This window comes from Podarcis erhardii (genome assembly GCF_964252035.2).
Source record: "Podarcis erhardii genome assembly, chromosome: 2".
NCBI lineage: Eukaryota > Metazoa > Chordata > Lepidosauria > Squamata > Lacertidae > Podarcis > Podarcis erhardii.
The window spans coordinates 31,097,125-31,113,565 of record NC_138498.1 but is presented as its reverse complement, the minus strand read 5'-3'; the positions used below and the strand labels follow the sequence as shown (position 1 = coordinate 31,113,565).

Sequence of the window (16,441 nt, the reverse complement as noted above, 5' to 3'; positions counted from 1 at the left end):
TGCTAACTCCCTGCTTCTTCACACCCATTGGAGCCACACATACACACAATATTCTGCCCGCCTTCTGCCCTAACTCTAAGACGAGTCCCTTTTCTCTGTTCCCTCCTTGCTGGAGGGGAAGCTGGTGGCAACTAGAGAGGGGATCATTTTGGGTCATGACATCCCAGTCACAGAATGCTCTCCCCTGCAAAACTCGCCTGGCAACAACATTGGTTGCCTTTGATTGCCAGGCAAAACCCTTTTTATTCTCCCAAGCTTTTAAAGTTTCTTCCTCAGCATCTCACATCCATCTTTGGATATATGCCTCTTCAAGCTCTCTCCATTTTCTGTTCTCTGCTTTCTGCAGCCATATAACACCTGCTGTTAGTTTTACATGGCCCGCCCATTGCATAGGTCGTCATCGTCTTGTCTTTTGGAATTGTAGGGTCTCCATACTAACAACACTGCTTTATTCCATCGGCCTGACTCATCTCTTGCCACGTATTCTGCAGATGCCCATTTTAACTGTGTCCTTTTCCATAACATTCAATTATTGTTGTATCCTATTAGTAGTTTTTTAATCTTTTAATGATATTTCAAACATTGCCCGTTCCATGGCATGTTGTGTTATTCTTAAACTGTTCGTGTTCATCTGAGTCTTGGTCCAGTTCTCCACTCCATAACATATCACAGGTAATATGCACATATTGAACATTTTTATTTTATTTTTATTTTTATTTTTCATTATAAAGCTGAGTTTTACACATTTGTTTTATTCTGCTCTTTATTTCTGCTGTTTGATTTTCTCTTCCCAGCATTATTTTTTTGGACCTAAATGGATGTACTATTGTACATCTTGAACTATTTTATTTATTTTCTAATTTTATATCATTTTCTTCTTTAAACATGGCTTTAGCCTTGGCTAGATTCATCTTTGGCCCTACCTTTTTATTTTTATTTAGTTCTTCCAGTATTTCTTGTAGTTCTTGTTGACTTTTGGCTAGTATGTTTATATCACCTACTTTTTGTAGAAGATTTAGATATCTTCCAAAGATGTTGAGTCCTTTTTCTGACCATCCAACTTTTAAAAGACATTTACCAAGGTGACAGTAAATAGCTCAGATGATACAGCAGGTATCTTCAACCTTTTCAGACCTAGGACACACTTTTAACCCAAACATTCATCTGGGACCCATTTCTTAATCTTTCACCATATATTTGCATGGTGGAAGTGCTCCTGTTGTGACCCACCATAGCTCAGACTGTGACCCTCTTATGGGTTCCAACACACCAGCTGAACACCAGTGCAATAAAGTATCTTTAAATGCACTTTTAATTTTTGTTGATCACTCTGTTTTTATCTATTATCTGTATTTTTAACCAAATACAGTGGTACCTCAGGTTACAAACACCTCGGGTTACAAACACATTGGGTTACAGATTCCACTAACCTGGAAGTAGTACCTCCGGGTAAGAACTTTACCTCAAGATGAGAACAGAAATTGCAGCGCGGCAGCAGCGGGAGGCCCCATTAGCTAAAGTGGTACCTCAGGTTAAGAATGGTTTCAGGTTAAGAACAGACGTCCAGAACGAATTAAGTTAATAACCAGAGGTACCACTGTAATTAAGAAAATGCTGGGCATCTACATGAGATTCATTTGCAGGACACATTTGCAAGGCTGAAACAGATCAACAACAGCTACCCAGTACAAAGCACACCTGGGCTGGATTTCATGCCAGATGCATTTTGTAAACCTGAAATAAGGTAGTGATTGGGAATATTGGGAAGACAAAGGAGAATGAACATTTACTCTCCACGCAGCTCTCAATCACTAACTAATTGCATGTTTAGGTAGTACATCCTGGATGAGATTAGCGGCATTGGTAGCATACTAATCTTAACAGTAAGGCTGTCAGCTGATTGAAGAAAGCTGTCAAACATATAAGTTTCACCAAGCAATCCTACACTTACCTTACTCAGATCTAGAGATATGCCCCTGTCCTTTGCCCACTCTGTGCAGCTGTGAAGGGGCAGAACACTGCCACAGCTCACCAAGCAGGGTCTACGCTGGTGATGACAGCCACATGCAACTCATACTCTCCAACATGAAAATAGGGAGTACATCCTAGCCAACACACAGAAGATGCCAGTGAACAACAGGCCCACACCAACCTCTACAGCAGCACGCACATGCGCACACAACATAGTCCCAAACCATCTGACACAGTGAACAATGGCCAATCCCTTGCAGAACAGGATTTGAATCCCCTTGTGCTCCTTACAACAACCATTGTTTTCGGAGCACAACATACACTGGGGAAGGAGGAGAAGGCATGCAACAAAGCACCTTCGTAGTTCCCTGGGGAGACCATACACAACCCTCCGTGGGTCAAGGGCTGAAGTCCCATTCAGGGAGAGCTTTTGACAAGCAGCCCCAAAGAGGGGCCAGGACATGCAACAAAGGCAAATACAGACCACCAGTGGCAGCAGCAGCAACACCCCCACTGGCATAGGGCATGGAGCTGCGAAGCAGGAGATAGGAGTTTGAGTCCCTCTGGGAGTTGAGAGCAGAAGGCCCCACCCACCTTTCACATGTCTGGTTAAAAAAAGAAAGCCAAGTTGGGGACAAAAGAGAGGGATACACAGGGACTCAACCCCAGACTGGAACCACAGAACCAGTCCCACTCAGACACAGCAGCAGAAAAGAATCCCATATGTCATAGGACATTTGACTCTCCAACTCTTCCCCCAGTCACAAGGCCCGGTCACAGCTGCCAAGGGTTCAAAAGCTGCAGGAGGCCAAGTTCGTTGGTGATATCAAATTATTCAGGACAGTTAAAACAAAAGGTGATTGCTAATAACTTCCAAATTGAATGAGCATTAAAATGGCAAATGTGTTTCAGTGTAAGCATGTGTAAGAAGCTGCACATTGGGGCATAACCCCCCCCTTTTTTTCTCAATAGGAGGGAAATCCCTTACACCAGGTCTGGGGCAAGTATAAAATTCTGCCATCGCTGGGGGCATGGATGTGGACGGAAAGGATACAGAATTTGGCATAAGTGTGCCCCTCCCCCTCTTATGCCAAACACATCTCTACCCACCCTCCATCTCATCACCATATATACATATTTTTTCCAAACTTTTTTAGAAAAATGAAAATATAACAAATAGCACAATTAAAACAAACTAAAAATTACAGGAGCAGTGAAGAATATAATAATAATAATAATAATAATAATAATAATAATAATAATACTATATTATTTGTACCCTGCCCATCTGTCTGGGTTTCCCCAGCCACTCTGGGCGGCTTCCATAAAAACCAAAAATACACTAAAATATCACAGATTAAAAACTTCCCTGAACAGGGCTGCCTTAAGATGTCTTCTGAATGTCAGGTAGTTATTTATCGCTTTGACATCTGATGGGAGGGCGTTCCACAGGGCAGGTGCCACTACCGAGAAGGCCCTCTGCCTGGTTCCCTGTAGCTTTGCTTCTCGCAATGAGGGAACTGCCAGAAGGCCCTCAGCGCTGGACCTCAGCGTCCGGGCAGAACGATGGGGGTGGAGACGCTCCTTCAGGTATACTGGGCCGAAGCCGTTTAGGGCTTTAAAGGTCAACACCAGCACTTTGAATTGTGCTCGGAAACGTACTAATTGCTGCTTCATAGAAAACAGTCACCATAGAAAGGTCCACCATGATATCCAAATTTCACAATATGGCAAATAGAGAGAGCTTAGTACATCAAAGTCCAAGGTGTGAGAAATAAAGACCCTCCAAACAGAGATGGACATTGGAAATATGGCATGGCCAAAATTTGACACACACACACACACACACACACATCCCTCATGCTACCTTCCCAAAACTGGGTAAACAAGGCTGGGTCCAAAAGGCCTCCCATTTCTTTCCCATAGCTGGGCAAGCACTAACAAGGCTTTGGGAAGGAGGTGGGAATGGGCCCCCACCCTGGCTCAGTGCCCGGGGAAGGGGGGACCAGTTGCACTGCCCTAAATCCCCCTTTGAAAACAGTGCGGAATTGTTCTGGGTCCTCTGCACCTTTGGAGACATGCCGTTTATGTGTTATTTCTCTGTGCGGTAGCCAGAGGCCACATATTTTTATACAACAGAAAAAGCTGTAGGTTCTCCACCAGCATATCTTCTCCAGTGCATTGGCTCTGTCAGCAGAGTGTTCTGCAGGCGTATCAAGGGAGTTGTACCGGCATATCTGACATACACGCCACAGTCCAATCCCTGACCGGTTTCTTTCTCGTGTTGCAATTACATTGTTATGCTAGTGAAAATTCCCTGTGCTGCCATAGTTTCCCTGTGCAGGCAAATCTTCATCATTCAGCACAAGGGGAGTAAGAGTTCACCCCATCTACTCCCATAGCAGGCTTGAGTCAGGGATAGGATCATGCATAAGTTTCCCAGTAATTCATAGCAAATTTGTTGGTTGAACAAAATTGTGGAGAGAAGCTGAGCAAAAACATAAACACCACAACAGGTATATTATATATCTTATTTCATATCATTTTTTTTTTGCAATTATTTATAATTAATGTTATTATGATTGCAGTGCCAACATGTATCTGTAACTGATGCTGCAATAAAAAACAACAAGAACTAACTGTTTGAAACAACATTGTTAAAGGATGTTTTAATAACTTCTCTTTAAAACCAGCATATGTCGAAATGTTGAACGTTTGATGCGTCAGCATGAATAAGGTGCCAGAAGGCAGTGGTCAAGTTGCTGTGGCATTACTATAATGGTTCACAGACTCGTGTCATGACCTCAGCTTAAAATTCCAGCCATGTATCTAATGAATATTCAGTGTTTTAGGCTCAGTTAGATCTAACCGTGTCACCACTGGGATGCTGGCAACAGAAGGAGGAAGATGAGTCCTTCATTAGTGCTCAATAATTAGTCTTGCCAATGGTTCTGATGGTGGAATTATCAACCTTACTACAATTACTTAGAAGCGAGGCCTGTTGAATGAATATTTATTGACAATTAATAAGAGAGTTTGTTATTTTGAAAGTGCAACAGAGAACTAGGTGCTGAATAGAAGTTAAAAGACAAAAGGCATATGAAGCTGCCTGGCAATGAGTCAGACCATCGATGCTCCACCTAGCTAGGCAATGTCTGTTTCAACTAGCAGTTGATACCACAAAAACAAAGAGGACGTCTTGAGATGCTTATAAATAATTTTAATATCTTTGTCTACATTAGTTCTTTTTGAACCACTAGAGAGTGTTCTTCAGGGAAATCTAAAGCTATCACAAACAAAGCGGTTCCTTTCTTTCTCCAATCTCCCAGAGAGTTGGAGAAAACTAGCTCATTTTGTGCCAGTTTCAAAATTTTCCAAAGAGCACACAGTCTCAAAATGTGACAGATGTTTAAAGGGAGAAGTTATTTAGCAGCACCTTTCTGCTTCAAGGGAATAAAGGTATCATCTTCTTTGCTTGTTGGTGGTGACCAATGTGAGCAGATGTTGCCCCTTCCTTCCTTCCTTCCTTCCTTCCTTCCTTCCTTCCTTCCTTCAGCCCACATGGGCTACCCAAATCTCCTTAGATCTGAGAGGTGGCCAGTGGGCTGCAAGTGGGGAAAGAAGAAGGGGGAGTCGCGTTGCATGAGTGGAAGTTCATTCCACTAACGGACAGGCACAATTAGAGGGTGTCTTTCCCAGTCATGTTATCTGAGGTGCCAGGAACTGAACCTTCTGCATGCAAAATGTGTCCTCTACCATTGAACCCATCCTGTAACCCAGGTCACCCTTCAGGATTAAGCGGTAATAATACAAGCGGGATAAGCGGGGGAGGAAATTAAAAGACACAACAGAAAGAAAGGGATCTGAGCAATAAATGGTAAAGGTCTGAGCAAACACACACAGGCATTGGTTGAAAAGACTGAGCAACCAAGCAGTCCTCATGTCAGGCGGCAGGGCATTCTAGATATATAACACTGTATAGGAAAAGGAGTGTTTGACTGAAAATAAAACTATATTGAAAATAAAACTATTGGTTTAGAAATGTAAACTACCAATGGAATGGCAAACATGTGAAGGAGCTTCAAGAGAGATGAAAATGTAACAGTTTTTTTAAAAAAGAAATAAATATAAAAAGGGAAAGGGGACAAATGAAGAACAATATTTACTTATGTACTTTTAGCCCACCAGCGTGGAATACCTCAAATATAAACTCTAACAGTGCAACAATTACTGTAAGAATATTATAATTCTATACAATCCATCAGTAGAACAACTACTACTCCTTACTATAAAAGTTAGTGTCCTAAGAACCAACAGCTTTAAAAACCTGGCTAAAGAAGTAAGCTTTTAGCTGGGTCTGAAAACCAGCCAATGTTGGCACTAGATAGATTTCAAGAGGGAGGGTATTCCAAAAGCTGGGGAGCCACTACTAAGAAGGCCCTTTCATGATTTGCAGAGGTATGATCCTCACTTAGGACTAACAAGTAGGCACCACTCTCTAAGGCTCCTCCTCTCCAGCATCTTTCCCAAGCAGTCACAGATTGCGTCTGTGCACAACCACTCTCTGCTTTGCCCTTTCCATTTCTCTGGAGACCAGGGAAGAGGGGAGTTGATCACAGCAGCAGGAGGATACTCCCTGGATTCTTCAGCACCCTGCCGCACCTCTGCCTCTTAGCCCCCTCCCTCTCCAGCCTCCATTCTGCCTTGGGGTCTGAATTGCTCTCTGCCACAGCCTCTTCCTGCTCACTAAACCCTGTTACCTTTTCTGTTTCTGACACCTCCTCCTCTCAGTCTTCTCCTTTTTCTCCCTCTTTCTTGCCCCATCACCAAGCCCCTGGTTCTTAGCCTTCTTCCCCTGGGGGTTCCCCAGTTGGTGATACTACTGGGTTTTATTGTTGTTTTATTCCTTTCATTTACCTTTTAATAATTATAATTACACAACCAGCCTAGTCCAAATCCTTGAGTTTCATTTATTGTTCCTATTACCAGCCTTGCCTAAGGTCATTGTTTGAACCATTTGACTGGTAACAAGATGCAGCTCTTAACAAATTTGATAGTTTATTGAATCTGGTTAGAAAGAGTTGACATGGGGGCTGATTAAATTGTTCGATGTATTTATGTGTTTGCATGTTTGTATCACCTTCACTGGATATGGCACTTACAAAGTACAGAAGAAGAGTACAGTGATACCTCTTTCTGGAGCTCTGTTCTTAACCTGAAACTGTTCTTAACCTGAGGCACTACTTTAGCTAATGGGGCCTCCCACTGCCGCTGCTGCGTCACCACCGCACAATTTCTGTTCTCATCCTGAAGCAATGTTCTTAACCTGAGGTACTATTTCTGGGTTAGTGGAGTCTGTAACCTGAAGTGTCTGTAACCTGAAGCGTCTGTAACCCGAGGTACCACTGTATGTGGACATACCCATAAATTCAAATTCCAGGGGTAAACTAATCTCTCCTACAAATTTCAGTAAACTTCTATTCCTTTCTGCTTTAAGAGTTGGAGCAGTGGGGCGAGGAGTATATTCATTCATTTCCCCCTTTGACCTATGAACTTTTATAGAAGAGGAAGCAAATTAGGAAAAGATCAAGTTGCTTCTTTTTTTGAAAAAAGAATCATGTGGCACCACCAAGGCAAGCACATTTACTGTGGCATATGCTTTCGTGGGCAAAATGCACACAGTGCCTTTTCTAGGACAAATATCTTAAGTTCTCACCTCCTGCCTTAGCTCAGCTGCTGCTACCAGCTTCTATTACGTAACTCAGTACCTCTCTCCCCAACCTAGACTTTTCATGTCTCCTGTGTAACCACCCATAAAGGCTGCCCTATTGCCCTCCTTCAAGCATCTTCCTTCAAACTTGTCTGCTGATCTTAAAACCTGACAATGGTCAGGCAGCTGGTGAAGGGAAAGTTCAGCCTATCTTGCAGATGATCAGTATCTTTCGCTTGTTACTTTGAGCACTGGAAGAACCCACCTGCTGTCTCTTGTCATACAGCTGATTCACAAGTAAATGCTACCTGCAGCCAGTGACTTAACTCTTCACATTTCACAAGGAGCAGCACAGTGGCTTCATCATTAGTATCAACAGAAGCTTTGTTGAGCAATGCTCAATCTAGACCTCCTTGGGGGTGTAGAATAAGCTGTCTATGTGGTTGTCATCCATCTGTCCAGAGAGACAATGGACAACTACCCCAGAAGGAGCATGACGTGTCCCCCACCAGAGGTACTACCCCTCCCCCAACACTCCATGCACCCCAAACTGTCTGTAAGCTGCTAAATAACTGTACTGTTTTAGGGATGGGGACTATAAAGGAGGGATGCAAAATATCTGGCCTTCTAGAAGTTGTTGGGAATCCTCCTGCCATCAGGCCCAGCAAGTGCAGCCAGTTGTCAGGGATGATGGGAGTTGTAATCCACAGGTTCTCCATAAATGTTTGACTCTGCAATGTATTCAAACAGTGCTTATCAACCCAGGCAACCAATCCTTGATAATGGGGGGGGGGGCGGAATCCATGGATATCTGTTCCCAGTTGAGAAATGGATTTTTTTTTTTTTTTTTTTGCGCCCCATGCAATAGATTTGTGTACATTTCTCACACATGCCTGCCTTGTGGGTGCAAGCTTTTTAATTTTATTTTTAAAATATTCATTTATTATTGCATTATATCCCACCTTTCATCCAAGGAGCTCAAGGCAGCCGACATGATCTTCCTCCCACCCATTTTATACTCTCAAGAACCCTGTGCTGTAGGTTATGCTGAGATACAGCAACTAGCCCAATTTGGCCCAGTGAGCTTCATGGCTAATTTGGGAAGGAATTCAACGTTGTGCTATGCCATTAGTTCCACAAGGGCAAGCGTTTTGGCTTTCCAGAGGGAATGATCCCTCCCTCCACGCTGTTCTGGGGATTCTCCCACCCATTCCCAAACCAATGGGGGGGCACATGGGAGGAGGAGAAGGGGAAAGTCCCATTGTGCAGGTGGAAGTCCTTGCACTGCGTGGACTCATTAGCTGAATCCTGCCCTTAGTCATCCCCAATCCTAGTCCCTATAATCATTATACCCTATTAGCATCCTCTATTTTGCATGACAAAAGTTGTGGTTGGCAGCACCATTTCCCTCTGAATTAACATTTCCCATTTTCCGATGAGAATATGAGTCTAGCCAATCTACTTTGTTCTGTCTGTGTGGCAGTGTTCGCTTCCCTAAGTTGCCTCAACCAGCAGTGTTAAGAATGCGAAAGGGTGTCAAAGCTACTGATCTTCATAAGCAATCGGCAACAAGACCGTACAGTATCTGAAATCTATGTATGCAAACACAAAGCAGCATCCGTTCTGCAGGAGAAGTGGGGGAAGACACTGGAAATCAGAAGGTGCCTCACTATTAGCCAGAGCACAGCAGAGAAGGAGCTGCCAGCTGCCACAGGGAGATTGTGCAGGATTGCTAGGCAACCTCATGCTACCATGTGGGAAAAAGTCCTATGCTGAGCTGGTGCCATGATTTTAGGATCTGTGGCCTCCAGCAGAATGTGCTTATCTGGGCCTGACAGACAGAAGGACAAGTGAGAGAGAGAAAAGTGTGTGTGTGTGTGTGTGTGTGTGTGTAAAAAAGGACCTGGCCATGTGAGACTGGGAATTGTAAATAATAATGGAAAAAATGTGAATATGACAAGAAGACTTGTTAGCAAAATTGGAACATATTAGCTACTTTTCTGCAAAATTAAGATTGCGCACACCTCGATTTGTCATTTCAAAACTTTGTATTCCGTCAGCGTAGTGATTAACTTTCCAACAGTACGAGCTGTTCAACAGTGGAACAGTCTCCCTCAGGAAATTGTGGACTCTCCTTTGTTGGAGGATTTAAAGCAGAGGTTAAGTGGCCATCTGTCATGGATCCTTTAGTTGAGATTCCTGCATTGCAGGGGCTTGGACTAGGTCACCATTGGGATCCCCTTCCAACTATGATTCTATGAGCGTTTATATTGTGTGGCTGATCTTTTATCCTTAACTTAGAAGAAGAATTCTTTGCTGCTGCGGAGAGGGATGGAGATATATATATATATTACACACACACACACACACACACACACACCCAGAATGTGTCAAGAAGAAACACCTCCTACTGAGTTTCTAAAGTTGTGTCTGTACCCTGGGTTGCCACAGTTCTGAAAAAAGCAGGAAGTGGGAGAAGGATCATGAGATAAGCTATAGTTCTAAAATCAAGGAAAGCGTGGTGTGGGACGATCTGTCACTGACAGCAATTCTGAGTTCAGGTTCTGACACAAGCAAGCTGGCCGTCTCTTTCCATTGGTCCTGGAATATCAATCCTGCAGCTCAGCAGCATGGCAGAGAAGTGCAGCCAACATACACAAGAACTGCAGCAGCCCAGTGATACAGCATAAACAACCCACAACAAGGTCTCAGGTTCTCAGTCCAAGAATTTACAGGGTGCAGCGTCACAGGAGAGCTCTGCTTGAGTTCTAGTAGAGCTGCTAACAGCCAGGACAGCAGACCCATAATCTGACTCGGTGTAATCATCACCATGTGTGCTCAACAGATTCATACCAGTTGCCTGGTTTTACATGGGGTGTCTGGGAGGAGTGGCAGGAGGAAGAGGAGGAGGAGGAGGAGGAGGAGGAGGAGGAGGAAGAAGAAGAAGAAGAAGAAGAAGAAGAAGAAGAAGAAGAAGAGAAGCATCTCATCTTTACACCTTTCAGAGTTACTTTCACGAACTCAGCAGCACCCCAAGTATTTCCATATGTGTCCTGAGAAAGTTAGGATCCTATGTCATTGAATCTATGTTTCTCCCTGCTTCCGTTCCTGTGAGTTGTCACACACACAAAAAACCAGGATGATTTTGGATGCCCTTCATCTCCCTTTTCAATCGTGCAGGAGAACTTCTCCAATAACAGAACTGAGGCTTAGTGTGTACAGAGAGGCTCCATTCTACTACATGAGTTACGGATGCTACTTGAGGGCTTGTGTTGAGTAAGAGCTACTGAGCCAATTTTGTACTTTTCTTTTAATGCAGTGGACTATTTATTATATTTCTTATTTTATTTCTTAGATGTCTATTCCATCCTTCAACCCAATAGTTTAATGCAAAACACGAAAATATATTGCCGCCCTGGGCTCCTCTGGGGGAGAAAGGTTACGATTACGATATCTTTATTGTCATTGTCCCTTGCGGAACAATGAAATTGAAAAAATACATAAAACTACATAAAAACTACATAAAACTACATAAAAACTACATAAAACTACATAAAAACTACATAAAACTACTACAAAACTACATAAAACATTCAAAAACTTCTAAGAACTCTAAAACCCCATTTTAAAATACACTATACTACAGAGACCCCTTATGCTGCATTTAAAACCAGAATTGTATTAGCGTAGAAACTGTTTCTCAGGCAGCTAGTCCTGGCCTTTATAACCCTATACCTTCTTCCAGAAGGCAGAAGCTGAAAGAGATCATTTCCAGGGTGCGTACTATCATGTGCTATCTCTGCTGCTTTCTTATGGCACCTAGCAGCATAGATTTGATCTAAGGTGGGAAGAGTGCACCCAGTTGGGACAGTTGGGATATAAATTTAATGCATAAAAGTATAATGTGGCTTAAACAAGGACCACACCTTTATTACCTGAATTAGAGGGCTGGCTGGCCATGAGATAAAGCATATTAAACCTTAAGGAAGACTCCCACAGTGTAGGTAATTCCCTGGGCGGATATAGTGGTACCTCGGTTTACGAACTTAATCTGTTCTGGAAGTCCATTCTTAAACAGAAACCATTCTTAAACCGAGGCACACTTTCCCTAATGAGGCCTCCCACCACTGGTGCCCTTCCACCATTTGGATTCTGTTCTTAGACTGAGGTAAAGTTCGCAAACTGGGACACTACTTCCGGTTTTGCAGAGTTTGTAAACCGAATAGTTCGTAAACAGGGCTGTTCTTAAACCGAAGTACCACTGTATTACCTAACATCAGTATCTGTGGGTGTGGAAGCAATTGCTCCTCAATGCCACACACCCTGTGATGTGTTGTGGGGTGCCCATCAAAATTGCTTCCCCTCTGGTTTTCTTAGTGTTCAGTGGGAGACAAAGGTATTCTCCCTCCAGCCTACCACCTCTGAAAAGCTAGTCCACGGAAGCAGAGCCACCTGTCAGTGGTGTGTGGTTATGGGACTATGGGGACTAGGGTAGACCCCTAAATGTCCCCAGTAAATTAGAGTATTAAAATATTAAAGCCTGGCACCTCCTTCCCAAAGCCTGGGAAACTTCTGCCCGGTTTAGGGAGGTAGGTGTGTTCCTACGCATGCGACACCCCATCACCCTTGCAAGCTGGTGCCTCTGGCCCTAACTGTTCCCCTACAAATAAATTTCAGCACACACCACTGCTACCTGCTTTCCATTGGAATAAAACATGCAGCTGGTCATCCAGAGAGTCACCACCATCATCTTGTGCCTGGATATCTCTGCTGGTTAGAGTGTGGTTCTATAATGCCAAGGTCACAGGTTTGATCCCCGCATGGGACAGCTGTATATTCCTGCATTTCAGGGGGTTGGACCAGATAATCCTCAGAGTCGCTTCCAATTCTATTATTCTACAGTTCCCTATGATCTACACCTTTGCTTTCCCTTTCACAGCTGTTGGGAAACCATGTTATCCGAACTCACCATGTCAGCATAATCCTGTGTGAGCAGCAGCACTTTTCTTTACCTCAATCTCTGTTTATCTATTGCAAACTCTCTTTTCCTTTTTATGAGCTGATCAGTTGGATCAAGAAAGTTTATTTCCCTGGCTGCAAAGAGAAAAAAAGCCTCTCTGTACCTCTCCCCCCCCCTTTTCGGTCATGAAGTTTACACTTTATTAACATTGTGTGCCAAACTCTGCCCCTGACACAAGCTGACACAGCTCCCCTTTGACTTTAGCTGAAGCTGCAGCCGCTAAGGCCAGGGCTGAATGCTAATCCTATCCATCTCATTAGCACTCCAGAAAACACAGGGCATCCACAGGCAGTCGCTCACTCACTTTTCCAATGGTGGCAGCAGCATTTTTCCAGCCACAGGCCTCTTATAACCTCCAGAAGAAGAAGAAGAAGTGGGGAGAGGGGGGTACTCTTTCTACTCACATTGCTCCCCAGAGATAGATTTGATAAAACAGCATTAGAATCTTTTTTCACAGGATGCACAGAACAACCAAAGCAATGCCTCTACTGGCCCGACTTCAGCCAGTGTAGAAATATATAAACTTCCATGTGGATGCAAATTACAGATGTTTTCATCCAGCTGGATGAGAAGGAACTGCAGGGTCATAATGAGGCACAGAAGTGGAAGACGGCTTCTTCTTCTCACATATGCAACCTGGTCAAATATAGAGAAGGGGTAAAGGTCAGTGGAGGCAGGTTCAAATGGGGCACAGTCCCACCAGCAAGCTCAGTCACACACACACACCGGGCCATTTGCCTTCTTCCTTACAACCATTCTGTTGTCCCCCAAGTCACTTTGATCTGATTTGAAAATATAAGCCGTATGATGTGTACAGCAATGCACAAAGGTGAGTTGAAACGCAGCAGGGGGAAATGACCTCACTGCGTTTTAAGCAGGCAATGTGTCACAGCCTCCGTCTCTCTGCTCTCCTTGTAGAACTCCGCAGAGAGGAAGATGGGAGCATACAAGAATTAGTTGGCTTCGGCTGATGCCGGCTCTGGCTCTGGCTCCACCTACTGTTGGCCTCCTGCCTTACACCCTGCCAGTGCCAATGGGCACCAGACACAACTGGTAGAGGTCTTTTTTAAAAAATGGCAACAGGATCAAGTGGGATATGGACACCGAATTCTGCCCCCTCCTGCACTTCTCAGTCTGATGTTCTAACTACTTTTCACCCTCATTCCCACTATCAGAGCTGAGAAAGTCAATTAGTAGAGCAACAGACTGTAGGGAGGAAAGGTGTGTGTTTGTGTGTGTGTGTGTGTGTGTGTCAGAGGAGAGTAGAGTCTTAGCATCCACTTTCCCACATGCTCCTTTTACTGTTAAAATAAGATGCCCGCAACTGCCACTTGTTACTGAATAGGGAGCACATACAAATGAATGGCTCCAGCACATCTGGCTGGGCCCTAAATCTCAGCTCTGTAGAGACTTTAAAATTGTGAGAAGTGCAAATGTGGCTTATTCGCAAAGGAATTAGCATATGATTAGAGAATACATTAACCACTAGAGTCTATGAAGTATTGTAATGGCCTAGAAATCCAAGGTCCCCATTTAAGCCCCTGTCCTTTGGCTACAACAAGGTTATGCATTTTAATTTCCAGACACATTTTCAAAATGTGGCCAGATGGTTCCCTTTAAGCACAAGGAGTGAGGATACTTTTTGACCTTTAAAAGTCCCTTCTTGTGGTTACCCACCCATTCTAATAAAAGCCTTTGCATATGTTCCTACTCTAGTTTTTCAATGCTCCAAGTATATAGCCATAAAACCACAACCTTTCTGACCCATGCGATAAAAATGCATAGCTTCCATATGGGATGGGTTGGAGAAAGACATGCGCCATTTCACATTATTCTACCTCTAGTTATGACTAAACACCCTTCCATTGGATGGGCTCACATGTCCTCCCAGACACAGGGCCACTTTCAACAACATGGTCTGAATGAATGAGTCTTCAAATGTAGCTACACATTCAAAGAGCATAGGAAGCTTCAAGATACTATGGCAAACCATTAGTCCAGTATTGTCTACACTGACTAGAAGCAGCTCTCTAGGGTTTCAGCCCAAGGTTCTACCTGGAGATGCCAAGGGACTGCACCTGGGACTTTCTGCCTGCAGAGCTGATACTCTACCACTGAGCGACAGCCCTTCCCATGCATCAAATAGCTGCATCAAAACACATTTCCAGCTCCTAAACCTTCAGCTGCTTGTGTGTGGGGTATGCACTGAAAACAGGGTCCATGAAGCAGCCCTTAAGTAGTTCTCAGGTTAAGCATCCAAAAGGATGCAGCTTCAGGTGCCATACTTCTCTCTAGCAGATTCAGTGCCATCATTTCTAGGGTTTCCGTAAACAACTCCTAACTCTTAAGTGCAAAGAAACTTGTTCAGCTACTGTGATATGTTCCCTGCTCCTATGAGCTGCCCTAAGTCTCTGAAGCCTCTAGCATGCATGTATGTCTAATTCTACACATGGTGATCACACAACACAACAGGATCTGTCACATGTTTATATTCCAGGGGACCTCCATATCCTCACAACTTCAGTTTTCTATTATTTCTCAATGAAGCGTTGCACTTTTAATTTTATTTTTTACAATATTTATATTATTGGTATACCAATAATGTGTTAACATATGGAGTTTTGTATGCAACAGCAGAAGTTACCTTTAACGAAATGAATCCTTGCTTAGAGCACGCATGTCATTGGAAGACTTTCAGGCTGAGACTTAGTATAAAATAAGAAAGCATATTTATTTGGGGAAATACATTCTGGAAAAGGAAGAGTTATATAGTCCAAGATAAGTCCCCGCAACAAATCCCCGCAACAAGGTGAGCTCCCGTTGCTTGGTCCCTGCTCCTGCCAACCTAGCAGTTCGAAAGCATGTCAAAGTGCAAGTAGATAAATAGGTACTGCTCCGGTGGGAAGGTAAACGGCGTTTCCGTGCGCTGCTCTGGTTCTCCAGAAGCAGCTTAGTCATGCTGGCCACATGACCCGGAAGCTGCATGCCGGCTCCCTCGGCCAATAAAGCAAGATGAGCGCCGCAACCCCAGAGTCAGTCACAACTGGACCTAATGGTCAGGGGTCCCTTTACCTTTTACTATTATTATTATTATTATTATTATTATTATTATTATTATTATTATCTTGTCCTACTTGTTTCATACTTTTTATCTCTAGTAGTAACACATCATCACATAGCTTAAGAAGTTTTCAGTGTGCGCAGAGTTCTAAATATGTTCTAAACAATGAGCTCAATCACCCACGGAAGTTCCTTGAAGAAAGAGAGAGAGAGAGAGAGAGAGAGAGAGAGAGAGAGAGAGACCTTTCTAATCACTAGCAAGATGAGAGCAGGATGCACTCTCAAAACAACGCTTTTTACAAATACAATTATGAAGGATTGCGTTGCTAAATTATGCAACATAATGAGAAAATCTAAAATGTAATTGTTGCAGCATATTAACAGTGAGACCTTGAGCCTCTATTACATTAAATAACCTATTCACTCAGTGCACATCTTGGTCCATTACCAAAACAATACAATGATCACTAGTGCAATCCAATACCCATTAGAGGGTGTGCATAGGCCCAGCACTGACCACTGCTCCTGTTATGTGTATTAAGACATTAAGTGCCTTCGCAGTTTTGAGAGAATGTTAAATCGGATTGCATTGCATTGAAGGGTGGTTGCCAAATTATTTAGAATGAGCTGGGTCCTTTTCCTGAGACAGCAAGGAATGATAGGCCATCTGTGCTCTACCT

The 16,441-nt window shown here is 43.4% G+C and overlaps 1 long non-coding RNA gene across 1 annotated transcript in view; it reads left to right on the top strand.

Annotated features, from left to right (window-relative positions):
* LOC309335166 overlaps window positions 1–16,441 on the top strand; it is a 722,355-nt gene that overhangs the window by 372,002 nt on the left and 333,912 nt on the right. The window lies entirely within an intron of this gene.